The sequence below is a fragment of the Lepus europaeus genome, chromosome 7, assembly GCF_033115175.1.
Source record: "Lepus europaeus isolate LE1 chromosome 7, mLepTim1.pri, whole genome shotgun sequence".
In the NCBI taxonomy this organism is placed as follows: Eukaryota; Metazoa; Chordata; class Mammalia; order Lagomorpha; family Leporidae; genus Lepus; species Lepus europaeus.
Window position 1 is genome coordinate 128,263,462 of NC_084833.1, and position 14,158 is coordinate 128,277,619.

At 39.8% G+C, this 14,158-nt stretch overlaps 1 pseudogene; it reads right to left on the reverse strand.

Annotated features, from left to right (window-relative positions):
- Positions 1-5,985: 5,985 nt before the first annotated feature.
- LOC133764020 (nuclear receptor subfamily 2 group C member 2-like) lies at positions 5,986-13,888 on the reverse strand (annotated as a pseudogene).
- Between the last annotated feature and the right edge of the window lie 270 nt (positions 13,889-14,158).

The following is a 14,158-nucleotide window of genomic DNA, read 5'->3' on the forward strand; positions in this document are numbered from 1 at the left end:
TTCCTGAAAAAAGTAATGGAGTGTCTTGTAAAAATGTTAACAGTGATTGCATATGGATTCTTTTCTCAGAACTCTCTTAGTTCCCATTCATCTTTATGTTTCATCCACAATCTCTGTTCTGAAACTTGGTAACGGCTGGATCCATTGAATGACTAGACTATTTCAGTATATAAAGGAAGAGTGCTAACACTGTGATCCAGGAATATGCTTTATAACATCCATGAAATCATTATGCTTCATAAAATTCATGAAATCCAAAGCAAAACTGTGCATGTCTGCGTGTGTGTGTGTGTGCATGCACAGATCTTCATCTGGAGACAGGATACTTAGATTTCATTCAATTCCCCAAGGCATTTTGTTAGTTTCCTAAAAGTTGCTGTGGCAACTGACTAAACACTCGATGCCTTAAAACAGCAAAATCATGAAATCAACAGGTGCACAGGGCTCTCAGAAGACCCTAACAAGAAGATTCTGCTTCACCTGCCCTGGCTTCAGATAGCTGTCAGCATTCTTTGACTTGTGGAAATGTCACGCCAATATCTGCCTCCATTTGTATGTGGCCTTTCTCTATGTTTCAATATGTTTTTCTGTCTCTTATAAACACACTCTCATTGGGATTAGGGACCATTTTAATCCAGTGCGATCTCATTTTGATCCTTATCTTAATTACATCTGCATGAAAGCTATTTCCAAATAAAGTCACCTTCTGAGTTTCTTTATGGACATGAATTTAGGAATGGTGTGAATTTCTACCCACTGCAGAGAGACATGACCCAAAATAGTTATGAGCAAAATTAAGTGCAGCATAAAATCCTAAGCAAGTGTAATGGCAATCCAGGGTCCTCATACTCTGTGTCCACCTTACTATTTCTCTGAGCTGTGTATTTTGCAGCCACAGTCCACCCCACATGCCACTTACTCCTGGGTCCTGATCCACTGTACCAGTCTGCTCCCTACTCACTATGGATTCTTTCTACTGGTAGTTTCTTAATCTTCTGCCTCCCTCCCTTGATATGCATACAACACACAATTCAGACTTTTTCCCTCAATATCCTTGTTCAATATTTTTCCAACAAGAGAGCTTAGCCAGCCCTATGGGTGACTCTTATTTCCCTCAAATAATTCAGAAATTGAAATCTGCATCCCTAATCCAATCCATATTGTGTTGAAGAATTGACATTCACTGAAACTTCTTTAACTCCTTGAGTGTGCTGTCTCATGCACTTACCACCTATTTACCTGTTACTATAAGTGTTAGGCATCTATGAGGTAATTATAGCTGAGAGTTATACAACTGAGTATATATCTGAGCAGTTATTGCCTGTGAGGTATGGCACTATCACCTATGAGGCAGTTATAACTGAGAGTTACACAGGGTAAATAATTGTCCAGCATCACAAAGCTGAGGATCAGCAGATCTGTGATTCAAATCCATATTCAACCAAGTTAATAGAATGTGCTCTTGACAATGAAGAATCATCTTAGCACATTCAAATAATAGAAAAGAAAGTGTGGTTGTAGCAGGATAAAGTCGTAGGAGATGGAAACGTAAGTAGAATGATATCTCATTAGTAGGACTTCATGTGTCTGAAAAACTAAACAATTCTGAGCATAATGGGAATACAATTAGGGAATGGAGAAAAATGGGATCATAGAAAACATGCTACATTTTTAGTTGCAAAAAGTAGATTCACTTTCCATTTGTTTAATTATTCATTTAATAAATGATTATTTTCTGATGGACCTACAATGCACAGAGCACAGTTGTACATAAGAACCCTATCACAGGGGCTGCCAGTCTTGCAAACTCTGGACATTAGTAAGGTGATCAAAATACCTCCCCTCCCCTATGCCTATTGTCTGCAAAATTACCTGAATATTTCAGACTGTGAGGTAACTGCATGAGTAATCATCCCTTTCTCAAACTCCAACACCTGTGTTAAGCGCATTACATGTGTATCTCAGTGTAAAAGTCCTAAAATGGGTGGCATGTTGGTTCAAGCCAGTCATATTTTATGGCAGAACAAACTGAGGCACAGAGATATTAAGCAATGTGCCTCAGATCTTGAATCTACTTCTAGCCAAAAAACTCTCATGCCTAGGAAGCACTGGATGAAGAGTCCTCTGGAACCTGAGGGCCTGAGAGGCAGCTGCGGGTCTTTGATAGCTAACTGCAGGATGAGGGTAATTTTTACAGGGCAGGTAAAATGTAAAGCACATGAATGCAAGGTGGCCATGGACAGAGACATAGAGCACTGGAGGGGAAGGACCACAGTGGCCTGAGAGCCAATCTCTGTTCATTGTCTGAGAAGTCAGTTTATTTCCCCATCAGAGCAAGTGACCATAAAGCATTTGGGATGTGATAGGACTGGGCAGGGAGGGGCTGGGGTTTGTGAGAATAAAACAGGTGTGCCACACTCTCTGGGCACCAACTTCATTGTTTCTCTCCACTCTCTCACCCCAGGGCCTTGGGGCAAGTTGCTTAACTTTCTCTGTTTCTAAGCAGTGAAATGAGGATCAATGTAATGTCAGTGGGTCACTAAACATTCATAAAAACACACAGGACACACAGGAAAAACTTGGTGCAGTGATGGGCACAAAGAAAGCTCTAAGGAAACCATGGCCACTCTCATCTTCCCAACTGAGGTGAGAACCAGTGCTGTTCAGCATGCTCAAGAATGCACATGGCCTGCCTGCCAGACGGCAGTTTATGAAGGCACCATTGCCACTTTAACAAGAAATGTGTCCTTGCCATGAGGAATTCCCCTCTGAAGAACCCATTCTAAGATGCACACACTCATTAACTTCCTTGTCAAAGGATGAAGCTATAAACCACTTCTTAATCTGGAGGGGTTTTAGGTGGCTGTGAACCTTCAGAGACTTTCTTTCTCAAATACCCAGATGAGATTTAAATGACAGAAGCATGGTATGAAAGTTGTACAAGTAGGTTAATCTTATCAACAGTGAATGTGTAACTAAACTTGCTGACACACATGCTTATATGTGTAAGAAAAAGTGACAAAGAGGTATTAGGACATTAGCACGTTTTATGGCTGAGGACAATAATCATGAACTTTTAAATCATACTTTTTATCTTTTGATAAATTACCTATAATGAACATCAGTTGTTACAGGAAGCAAATTGTTAGACACCAACTAAATAGAAAGCCTCCACCACAAAGGAGAGGACAGGAACATTGACTTGAAGGTTTTTATCTGGAGGCCACATGGGTACAGTGTTTGGGTCAGATAAAATATGGTGGAAAGGCCTGTGTCATTTTCTGAAATGGTTGTAATTGATCCTGCACCAATTAATGCTTGAAAGAGAGCATCAATTACAACAGCTGTCTGCAATCACAGTGAGGGAAGGGGTCATGGTCACTGGATTCCTGCACTAGGACACAAGGCTACATACCCTTTTATGGTCTTCCAGTTGCCTTGGGGTGAACTTGATTCATGCTCCTGCCAAGTATGCAGAGATTACATTTTGGGATGACACCATCCCTTTCTGCTATTCCTGCTCATTACCATATCATTATTTTGGACTTAAAAAATCACTTTTTCTCTATTCCTCTCCATCCTAAAGATAAAGAGTGATTCACATTGCCAGTGCAACAGTTAAATAATTGTATCTCCTCACCCCAATATCAGTAGGCAGTACTCCCCCATGGAATGAAAAATAGTCCTACTATATGCCAGTATTATGTAGATAAGGCTATGCAACCTTTCTTTTGCAGATATCCCCCAGTTTTCACCATCTGTTATATGGATGATATATTACTAGGACATCCAGGTAAGGATTATTTAGACAAAGCATTTTATGACCTACAGGGCAAGCTGTCTAAACAGGGACTGTACATAGCATCAGGAAAAGTACAAAGGTAGCAACCTATAAAAGATTTGGGAACAATAATTACTGACACATCCATAAGATCTATAAAACCACATTTAGAGTTAAAGAAAACTTCAAAGTTAAATGAGCTGCAAAAGGTCCTAGGGCATATTAATTGGTGTAGACCATATTTGTCCACTACTACTCTTCAAATGAGTCTTTTGTTTCAATTATTGGAGTCCACCTTAATTTGGTAAGAATGGTCACTCCTGAGGATCAGGGAGCATTTCAATTAATGAATAAAATTTTGGATAAAATGGAACTATAGATACAATCCAACAAATGAAATACAATTACTTGTAGCCCCTACCAAAAAAACACCTTTGGGAATAATAAGCCAAAGTCCAGAAGCAGTCACAGAGTCTACCCATCTCTCTCATGTACCTCCTAACTTCATCACACCTTATTTTGCTATGCTTATGACTCTTATTAAGGCAAGCAGAAAACAGTGTGAGCTATTGCTGGGGTAGAGTCCCACACCCTACTACTACCTTTAAATAAACAAGAAGTAGAAAATATACATGAAAATGATCCCATATGGCAAGCTACTATACAACATTTTCTGGGAAAAAATAGATTCCCACTACCCATCTTGGAAGCTGCTCACTCTCCTTACCTGCATGACCCATGTTATGTCTCAAATACTGAGTAGACACCAATTCCTCAGGCCAATATCCTAAGTACAGATGGTACTTATACAGGAACAGCCATAATGACTTGTTATAAATTACATAAAATATTTTTTGTGCATAAAACTTGGCATAATGTTCAGGGATCAGCACAACTTACAAATGACTTCCCAAGTGGTCAATGTCTTATTGACTATGCATGTGTCTAAAGTTTTACAATACTTAGAAACTTCCTATATTAAGCCAAAAATACAACACTTGAAACTATTTTTACATCTCCCTCTCTACAAAATGTAATTCAATCACATAACAAACCTTTTTTACATCTCCCATATCAGAGTCCACTTTGGACTTCCTGGACTACTAGCAGACTAAATGAGGCTACAAAAAAACTTACTGGGATAAATATCCAATATTTAGAGCAAGAAAAACTCAACCATCAGTTGCTACATCTATCTGCAACCATGCTAAAGCACAGTTCCCATATCTCCCTACTCAGCAATCAAAAATTATTATCTCATCTTGCAAACAATGCTCTCCATTTTGCCATTAGGTCCACAAATGTCTGTCTACCCTAGAGAATTAAAAGGCAATGCTGTTTGGCAAATGGATGTTACACGTTTTCTGGATTTTTAAAATTAATATATGCCATGTAACAATAGATACTTATTATAATGCCTTAATGGCCTCTGCTATGGCAGGCGAAAAAGCCACACATATGTAACAAATCATTGTATTAAGTGTTTCTTAGGCATTCACTACAGCATGATGGAATAACTCAGTGTATAATCTGCCTACGATTAATGAGTACATGTCTGGATGACAGAGTGTTCAAAAATGCAAGGGGTTGTAAATTCAACAAAACATATTTATGAATTGGCTAAAATTCATGTAGATGCTACTAATGTTCATAAATCTGGTTAATAATTTTAATAATGGCTTACACCAAATAAGTCTGAAAAATCTTACTTTGTGGGGTGCTACTATCATTATTCTAAGTATCTTTCTTAAAATAATTTGTTGACTACTCTAATGTTCATAAATCCCAAATGTTCACTGTGTATTAGTTACAAAATAAAAAGAGTGGAGGGAATGTTTGGGAACAAGATAGCCACAGTGTTGACAAGTTTGAGGCTCCGTGTCTGCACATGCCTATAGACCCTTGAAGAAATGACAAGGGCACTAAACACAGTGAACTCTGTCCTAGTTCCACAGAATGCTGCACGGAACAATAGGGAAGTTGGCTGTGTGAGAAGCACACAGCATCCTCCTGTCTTACTATTGTGGATGTCTCCATCTGTTTCCTCTCCCACAACTTAAGTTCTTACTGATGTATGTTGCAGTTTTGTGGAAAACAAAGCCTCCCTGTAAAACCTCAGGTACTAGGCTCTATATAACTTGCTTGAAAAATAAAGTGGCTGATCTCAAGAAGACAGTCCTAGAGTTGTCACTCTGAGCCTTTGATCATTTCTCTACATTCTCTGAGACTCCTTGGTGTGCTGCTTGAGAAAACACGCAACAGGAGAGACTCGTGTCCTGGGTATACTGGACCAGGCCCAGAGTGAAGAGATCATTCCAGCAGGCCCACTCTAGGCTGTGTTACAGTGCTGACCAAGAGTCTGAAAGGCTTGTAGTGAACTGGCCCATTGCATGGAGAGTAAGAACCGGAGGGAAATACACTTGTAGATGTAGTGCACATTGAGATATTCCCTTTTTTTAACTTATTTAATAAATATAAATTTCCAAAATACAACTTTTGGATTATAGAAGCTTTTTTCCCCCATAACCTCCCTCCTACCCGCAAGCATCCCATCTCCCACTACCTCTCCCATCCCATTCACATCAAGATTCATTTTCAATTAACTTTATATACAGAAGATCAACTTAGTATATACTAAGTAAAGATTTCAACAGTTTGCACCCACACAGAAACACAAAGTGTAAAGTACTGTTTGAGTACTAGTTATACCATTAATAGTACAACACATTAAGGACAGAGATCCTACATGGGGAGTAAGTGCACAGTGACTCCTGTTGTTGATTTAACAATTGACACTCTTATTTATGGTGTTAGTAATCACCCTAGGCTCTTGTTATGAGCTGGCAAGGCTATGGAAGCCTCTTGAGTTCGCCAACTCCAATCTTATTTAGACAAGGCCGTAGTCAAAGTGGAAGTTCTCTCCTCCCTTCAGAGAAAGGTACCTCCTTCTTTGATGGCCCGTTTTTTCCGCTGGGATGTCAACATTGGTCTGGGCATTGTCAGCTTAAATGTAAGGGATGTGTTTGAAAGGAGAGGGCCTTCAACCTCATTGATGGGTGTTGACTGGTCTCTGCTGGTGACATGGATGCTTCCCTTTGCACTGGTGTCTATGTCTTTGACCAGGCTTGGAGGCCAGGAGTTGTCTGTGGTATTAAATGCTTTAGATAAAGTATCTAAGGCCCATGTAATCTCACTTGCAGACTGGTCCTCTAGTTGGTTTTCTGAAGTGTCAACATTGTTCAAGAATTCACTTGGCAAGGGAGGTCACTATGTTTTCCAATGTGTCCAGAGCTCCCTGGCTTGTTTCTGCCTTGGAGTCATGGCTAAGAGAACCGTGCCATCCTGATGTATCAAAGGCTGCTAGATGTTCACAAGCATCCTTTGCTCCATCTTTGTCTGCCACAAATGTTTTGAAGCCATTGGAGGACTTCTCAGGTCCTTCTGGATAGATTTTCTCAGGTGAAGTAGCACATTTGTTCCTCCAACTGAATATCAATGGGCTTCTGTTCACACTGCACATATTCCATTTTCACACCCATATCCAAAAATTTTTTTCAGCCAGCAAAACAGACAGTGATTGCATTGATGTTTGTTGGTGACAAAGTCTTGGTTGCTCTGGCAAATTTTCTGCATAGTCCTTTTAAAGAAACCTTCACAACTGACAGCCACATAGTGATGGCCAGAGGCTTTGTCACCACAGACCATGCATTACTCCACCACCTGGAGCTGCTATAGGCCCATCTTTCCCAGCAATTGCTCCACAGAAGCAGAATCCATGATGACCTGGATCCTGCCAAAAACGAGATTGTCTCAGGTATTGAATATGAGCTGCTTCATGCTGGATGTCTCCAGGAAAGCCAGGATCATCATCCCAGTTCCTGCTCCATCTGGACCAGTAAGAATGAGGTGCTCTTTGGGGGATCCAGAGGCAGAGTTAGACAGTGCCAGCCTCCCCATGTATAGTTTTTCTATAATACATATATTCCATGAATTCTCTAAAGACTAATATCCCAGATTTCATTATGCAAATATACTATGACTTTTTTCAACATTAGAACAATCTTTGTGTAGCATAGTTACCTAATTTCATGAATTAATGGTATTTATTATTATTTAGCAATGAATTTCTATCCCATTTAATAAGCAATGCTTACTTCAATTTCCCTCATTGCATGTCCTGGGAACAGACAAGGTCAACATTCCCATTAACATTTCACTGATTTTTTTTAGATTTATTTGTTTAGCTGGAGGTCAGAGCTACCACTCTCTACAATGTCCAAGGTAGGCCAGACCAGCCAGGAGCTTCTCTCAGGTTTCCCACATGGGTGTTGGCAAATCAAGCATCAGGCCATTTTCTGCTGCTTTTCCCAGGCCATTAACAAGGATCTAGATCAGATGTGAAGCCACCAGGACACAAACTGTCACTGTATTGGTGCAGGCATTGCTGGTGTTAGCTTTACCCACTATGCCACAATGCAGTTTTTTTTTTTTTTTTTTTTTTTTTTTTACAGGCAGGCAGAGTGGACAGTGAGAGAGATGATGAGAAAGGCCTTCCTTTGCCATTGGTTCACCCTCCAATGGCCGCCATGGCTGGCGCGCTGCAGCTGGCGCATCACGCTGATCCCAAGGCAGGAGCCAGGTGCTTCTCCTGGTCTCCCATGGGGGGCAGGGCCCAAGCACTTGAGCCATCCTCCACTGCACTCTGGGGCCATAGCAGAGAGCTAGCCTGGAAGAGGGGCAACTGGGACAGAATCCGGTGCCCCAACCAGGACTAGAACCCGGTGTGCCGGCGCCGCAATGTGGAGGATTAGCCTAGTGAGCCACAGCACTGGCCTCGCAGGTTTCTATTTAACTGAATTGTTGGAGACAATGGTCAGCTGTACCCAATCCCACCTCAGTCTTACCTATTATTCTGGATTCTGTTAGATTATACTTGAGTATTTTATTTTATCTATCAAATATTTTTCAAAGAGGAAGAGTTTTAAAGCTAAATATTTATATGTTCTAGGTAAATATGTTTGAGTGGAAGGCAGTGTGTATGTGCAGTATTGTGTTGCTACAGGGGCAGTCTGCTAGATAAAATCCAGGATACCCTAATATTGTGTGGAACATAGTTATACTAATATTAATGTTGTTTAACTGAAATTAAAAAATTCAACTAAATGTTCCACCTTTCTAAGTCTGACTGCCTTACTCAAAAGACACATAGAAACTTTTCAACCGATAAAATGATGACAAACTGCTATTTATGTTGTATCATTGTGTTTTTCCCCCTTGTTACCAAGTGTATGAGGTTACTTGGATATCATAAATTTCCACTCCCAACAACCATTTAACCAACTTCCCAATTCTTTCCTAGTCCTATCTTTAGGCTTCACAAAATACTTCTTTTGTAATTCTAAATTGACTTTTACATTATTGTAGTAACATTCTACTGAAAAGAAAAGCTTCCCTTACCAGCTGGGACTATTAGTAATTCTCAAGCTATGATTCCTAGTTAAAGCACAGGAAGGCAGGGTCAATGTTTGCATAACAGCAACTACTACTTGACCTTTTCTCAAATAGCCACAGGTCAGTCACCATGACTCCCAAGAATAGGAAGTCTTGTGTGATGAAAGATTAGAGGGCCTGTGCTCTTTGAGCTAGTCATTTCATTTCTAGGAGTTTATTCTAAGGAAACAAACAAAAAAACACCAACATCTGCACAGAATGTTCCTCACAGTTTTACTTGTAACAGCAATAAGTCAACAAATAAATGGGACAAAAATGGAGACCAACATTCAAATCTCCATCAGAATAGGATTAGGTTAATTCCTGATGGTGCACTCAAGAAAATTATTCTCCTAATGGGATCTTACCCTACTGCCCACTCTCAACAAAATATGTGATCTCAAGAAAACATCAGAGACAAAAAAGATTACCATGCTTAAAATACACCAGTAGATTCTCATTTTGTTTTTATTAATTATTTACTCATTTGAAAAAAATAAAATTGCATTTCAATTAAAAATCTAAATATATACACTATATATTCTTTGATTATGTACAATGGGTATTTCAAAAAGTTTGAGGGGATAGAACTCAAAGCTAAATTTATTTCTTAGAAGAAAATTTGAAATCTATGTATATAAGGGATCTGTAAAAACTAATAGAAAATGTGTATTATAAAAATCTATACATAGATTCAAGTATTTTTCAACAAAAGTAATCTCTTAATTCCATTTTACATGAAATTTTTGAAGTATCATTGTCTACATTGTTTTGCAAGATGTACACATTGTGGAATGGCCAAACACAGTGAATTAATACACATATCATCTCACACATTTTTAAGAGGTAGTAGTCCTTTAAATCTATTTTTTCAACTATTTTGGAGAATACAATGCATTGTTATTAACCATAGCCACCATGTTTCATATTGTCTTCATGTTCCAGCTCAATCATCTTCTATCTTTTGATTATATACCCACATTTTCCTTTGCCTAATTAAGATCTTTAACTTTATTGTTTGTCTCATCAACTTAAAGGTTCTTGCCCTAGCTTCCTTAAAGTTACCCCATTATTATGCTTTAATATTAAATATTACCAATTAGTGATGTCTTTCAACCTATTATAGCTAAACTAATATTTTCCCCTGTGCTAGGACCTGTCACATTACAGCTTTTTATTTTTTCTCCAGAGCCCTTTAAAAACATAAATAATTTTTATACAAAGTTTTACTTTGTACTTCCTTCTTGAAATATGCTCTATGAGTATAGTTTTGACATTCAGCTCACTACAGAATGTGGAGTGAATTATAGGAAATTCAGATATATGAATCTCATTTTCAATACAAGTTAGCAATTTAACAGGTAGCCCCATAAAGTAAAAAAAGAAACCAAAACAAAAATTCCAAAAAACTAAAAATCAGAGCAATTACATTTGTTATGAAAGAGTGATTTATAAGCTGACAATGCAGAGGTAGTCAGTAGTACATAAGGAAATGTCTACCTTTAAATTTCTGGGAAATTTATTGGCTCCTCTAAAAAAGCAGGAGGGACATAGCTCAATACAGATGTCATGTATTTTGAGAGACTACAGTCCTTTTGCCCACATGGAAAGGGTAGTTGATGGGTTGTGATTACCTGGGCGCACAAGTGTAAAGAATGAGTCTCTAATGGTTGAAGCACTAATTCATCAATTAAAATATATGGATTTCAGGAACAAAAATTGAGACACATATAGCAGACAGGCCTTTTTTTTTTTTCTTTTTTGACAGGCAGAGTTAGACAGTGAGAGAAGAGAGACAGAGAGAAAGCTCTTCCTTCCATTGGCTCACCCCCTAAATGGCCTCCACAGCTGGCACACTGTGGAGATTCAAAGCCAGGAGCCAGGTGCCTTCTCCTGGTCTCACATGCATGTGCAGGGCCCAAGCACTTGGGCCATCTTCCACTGCCTTCCCGGGCCACAGCAGAGAGCTGGAACAACCGGGACAGAATCTGGTACCCCAACTGGGACTAGAACTGGGGTACCGGTGCCACAGGCAGAGGACTAGTCAAGTGAGCCACGGCACTGTCCAGACAGGCCTTGCATATATAGGGCTTGGAAACACATGAAGGAATAAATAAGATACAAATAAACCAGTGCTTAAAGATAATTTATAGCCCTTGATGACTGTTATAATAAAACAATGAAAGGCAATCATTATAGCTTCCTTGTCAAGAATCAAAAAGAAAAAAACTGAAGGTATTGAATAAAGGTAAGAAATTGTAAAAGGAGACATCTATGAAATGCCATTAAAATACCACACATAAATGAGGATCCAATGATTTTTTTAAGAAAAAATGTTAATAAAGTTAACAAACCATTAGGGCAATTAGTAAAACAGAGAGAAATGTAGCACAAATCACCAATTTCAGTAATTAATACAGAATCATCCTTCTTTATATGTCATAGCCTTCACCAAGATACTGGGGTTAATGTGTGAAATTCTTAGAAGTAAAAATTTGACTACAGAGATCAAAATTCACCATATTTTGAAAATCAAATTTCCAAAACACAAGTATAACATAAAATAGGGAAACTCCTATATAAATCCAGTGAGTTGAATCATTTTGAAAATCCCAACCAACCAAAAAAAAAAAAAAGTCACACAATAAAAATTTCAGGTCCCTACTTACAAAATCCTCCAAACTTTTAAGGAAGACAAAACAGATCCACATTTCCCAGATCTAGCCACAGTAGAAATAAGCAGAGAACATTTTTAAATTTCCTTTGGAAAACTAGCATTACATTGATGATGAAGCAAGTGGACCAGGACATGAAATAAAATATTAAGTTTTTTAAAAGCATCCATTTCATAAACTGAGCTAGAGGTATCCTAAGCAAAGTAATAATGTAATAAATGAAACCACATAAGAAAGCATATCAATAGCAAGCAAGATATAATAAAAATTGAAACAGTGGTTAATGTTCTCAGTCATCTAGGAAGACAAAAAATTACAAGAATAAAAACCACATGATCATTTGGATTGCATGTTGTAAAACATTTAATAAGGCTCAGCATCTAGTAGAAAAAATAAAACTGCTAGCAGAACACTGAAAAATAAAAGCCAGTGACTGCATTACCCTGATCAAGACTGAAGGGAACTTACCAAAACAATGCAACTAATAATACAGGATCACTGGATATTTTCCCCCTCCTGGGAGTAAACCTGGACAATGATACCTGCTCTATCTCTCTTCAACTTTCTAGTGCAGGAGTAGTAAGAAAAATAAGACAGTAAGAAGAAACTATAAGGTGCAAAGATCAACTTCTAAGTAACAATATGTGAATATATTGGATGTTGTTTATATACAGAGATGAACCATGAAATCTAAAATTAAATATAAGGGATAAATAAAAGTACTAGAAAGATCAATATATAAATAAAACATTAAATATATGAAATCCACTAGATTAAGTACAGCAAGAATAGAAAATATTAAAGGGCAATAGGCAGACTAGAAAAAAGTCTGCAAGATAAATGGAAAAAAATGACGAAAGTATTTGATATCTTTAATTATTCTTAAAATAATAAAAAAAAACACTACTCAAAAGAAAAAAATGTGCCCCATATATATCATGAAAAGGAAAGGCTCGGATGTCAATGAGCAGCCACTAAATTTTAACTGGCCTGAATGAAGGAGGCTGCTGCGACCCCCAGGCAGGATCCTCTGAGGAACAGGGACCAGGGAGGCAGGAGGGGTCAGCAGGTGGCAGGACCAGGAGGTGAAAACCCCTCCTCTGTTGGCAGGTGATGTGAGGACTCAGTGTCAGGACTAACCCAGGACCGGCCCCTACTTTTCTCCCTGTGATCCCTGAAGATGCGCGTCTGCACTGTGGAGGTGCTGATTGGCTCCGTTATTTATGACGTAGTGCGTGCCCTCGGCTACCCAAACTGTCCAATCAGGGGCGCTTGCGTAAACAACACATAATCACGCGGGATCCTGACGTCATAGTAGTCTTCCGGTTTTGCGGTGGAGAGAGGTCCAGGGAGGCGTTTTCACGGATGGGAACCTGAGAAGGTAAGGAGCATCCGTTCTGTTTTCTGATCTTCCTTCACGCAGGACGCCTGGCAGAGGGGAGTGTGCGGGACAGGGAGTGCGGGGAGGGGAAGCAGGGTTGGCAGAAGTTGATGTTCTGCCTGGCAGGACTCCCAGGGCTCCCAGAGGTTGTCCCTGGGCCTCATGTCACTGCTAGCACCACAGGGCGCCTGGCAAAGGGGAGTGTGCGGGACAGGGAGTGCGGGGAGGGGAAGCAGAGTTGGCAGAAGTTGATGTTCTGCCTGGCAGGACTCCCAGGGCTCCCAGGGGTTGTCCCTGGGCCTCACTTCCTTCACCCCCCGCTGGTCCGCGGTGTAGGCCTGGACTGGCACCTGGACTCTGGGCTTCCTGTCCCTTCCTCACGGAGACTGTCAGCCCGGGAGCCAGGGAGCCATCTCTGGGCAGCTGGGTGGCAGCAGTCGGCCATCTTCCCCGATTGTGCAGTGGGGATGAGTGGTCCTTTGGGAGAAGCTGTGCTGGGGGTGGGAGGGTGCGTGCAGGCGAGCGGCTGTCCTCTATGGGGTCCTCGGCTCCTCTTTTCATCCTAGAGCTGCCCTTATTCTGATTATGTCAGAGGCAGGGTCTCAGTTCGCAAACTCTGACCTCTCAGCATAGCTCTCTCTGGGAGTCTGATATCAGTGTTAGAGACTAGGCAAGCTAAAATCAAAGCTGTGTGGCTCAAGGCTTTTGGTCCAGGTTTTAGCGGGGCAGGGCGACACTGTGGTTTGATACTTGAATGTCATTTTATCACGTACACATTCACCTAACAGTCTGTCATCTGTGTTTCAATTTTCAAAATAGAAACTTTGGTCA